Source organism: Phoenix dactylifera, unplaced genomic scaffold (assembly GCF_009389715.1).
Source record: "Phoenix dactylifera cultivar Barhee BC4 unplaced genomic scaffold, palm_55x_up_171113_PBpolish2nd_filt_p 000827F, whole genome shotgun sequence".
NCBI classification, from domain to species: Eukaryota; Viridiplantae; Streptophyta; class Magnoliopsida; order Arecales; family Arecaceae; genus Phoenix; species Phoenix dactylifera.
The window spans coordinates 164717-166814 of record NW_024068194.1 but is presented as its reverse complement, the minus strand read 5'-3'; the positions used below and the strand labels follow the sequence as shown (position 1 = coordinate 166814).

Here is a 2098-nt window from a genome sequence, read left to right as displayed (position 1 = left end):
GGAAAGACTAGGTCCCTTGAAACATTGCCCATTGAGGGCCTATATGTCTAGTGTTGGGTTGTGGAGCCCAATCCATTCCCTTTTTCAAGACCCCCATGTGCACTATGGTGGTGGAGGATCAAGGAAAGACAAGCCGAAAAGAGTTGAATTAGGAAGAAAAAATCTTCAGCAGGGTTAGGAGTCGACTCCAGCATACTTGGAGTCGACTTTGGCACACAGGCAGATTTGGCACAGTTTTTGGAGTCGACTCCAAATCTGCAGAAGTCGACTCCCACAGTGTTGGAGTTGACTCGAGACCTGCAGGAGTTGACTCCCACAGGCAGACAAAGAAGCATTTTCTGTGGACTGTTGGCAAGTCGACTCGCAAAATTGTGGGAGTCAACTCGAGCACGATTTTCACGCGAGGCTATCTTATGAACCGGGTCAAGATTTTTTGAGCCCTAATCAAAGCAAGAGATTAGTAGGTATATATAGACCTCTTGAGTGTAGAGTGATTGAGTAAATCCATAATTAATTTTGATGAGCTCAAAGCATTTGAGTATGTCTTATGTTGTTCTAATGAATTCAATCTAGTGTTTCAGAAAAATCTTTATTAAATTCTGTCTAAGTGCCTTGAGCTTTGGTTCAGAGTATTTTGGTTAAGTATTGAGCTATAATTGAACCAAAGTCTGCATCACGAGTCGACTTCTGAACCTTGTGAGTCGACTCCTGCACACTTGGAGTTTCTGGCACAAGCTCGAGTCGACTCCGGAACTCTTCGAGTCGACTCCGACTGAGAACAAATAGAAAGACAGAGTGATGAATTTTGGACTCTGTTAACGAGTCGACTCCACAAGGTTACCAGTCGACTCTGATGCTTGGCGAGTCGACTCTGAATTCCTTAAAAAATACTTTCCAATAGGAAGAACGAACCAGTTTAGACGTGCCATTACAAGCTTCTCCCAAACTGAGGGAGAAGAATTTCATGAAACTTGGGAGAGATTTCGGGACCTAATCCGTAAATGCCCACATCATCAAATACCTAAGTGGCAGCTAGTGCAATGCTTCTATGACGGATTGACTGAACGAAACCGTCAGATGATTGATGCCGCATGTGGGGGGACATTCATGCTTCAAAATGAGCATGAAACATGGAAATTATTTGAAAATCTAAATGAAAACTCCCTCCACCATGCTTCATGTTCTCGTCAAACACCCCCGAGTTCTCAAAGAAAAGGGACCATTTGTGAAATAAGTTATTCTATGGACCTGTCTAGCAAGGTAGATGCATTGTCCCATAAGATTGACCAACTGATGATAGGTGGGCATTACATGAACTCTTCCCAAGCACAAGTGTGTACTATTTGTTCTAGCCCATCCCACCCTATTCATGAGTGCCCTTCAGCGCCCCAATTCCCCGAACTCGTGCAAGAACACATCAATGCTGCTCAAACACTGCCTAGACCGGGTAATGACCCATTTTCCAATACATATAACCCGGGATGGCGAAATCATCCAAACTTTTCTTGGAAGCAGCAAGCTTCGAATACTGCCCAACCTTATTCCCAAAACTTTCCAAACCCTCAGAATTTTCAAACCCCACAAAATATTCATCCCTACCGTCCCTCGACTCAATTTCAACACACTCCTCCTCCACCCCAAAGAAACACAGCCTTTGAGGAGAAAGTGTTGAACGCCCTTCAAGGTTTGGAAACCATTACACAATTGGTGCACTCTCACACGCAATCAATCGCCAAGCTAGAATTCCAGATGGGGCAACTAGCTAATGCACTGAACAAGCGAGAGGAAGGAAAGCTTCCAAGCCAACCATTAAGTAATCCTAGGGGACAATACATGGCTCAAGAAAATCAATTAAATGCAATTCATCATGAACAAGCCAATGCTTTGACTACCCTAAGGAGTGGACGTATAATAGACAATAAGATTGGGGAGGACAACAATAAGGAAGGTGAAGAAGAGGATAGAAATGTGTCAAATGAAAATCTAAAACCTTCTTCCTCTTCTTCGGCTAGTCCATCTTCTGCCAAAACTCACATCCCAAAGGCCCCATTTCCTGAAGCTCTTACTTCACCCTCTCCATTTGGCAAAAAGGGAACTT

The 2098-nt window shown here is 43.7% G+C and overlaps 1 non-coding gene across 1 annotated transcript; it reads right to left on the bottom strand.

Annotated features, from left to right (window-relative positions):
- Positions 1-913: 913 nt before the first annotated feature.
- On the bottom strand, positions 914-1019 carry LOC120107331. Its single transcript, XR_005509180.1, has one exon. It is a non-coding gene; the product is annotated as a small nucleolar RNA R71 (small nucleolar RNA).
- Positions 1020-2098: the final 1079 nt, after the last annotated feature.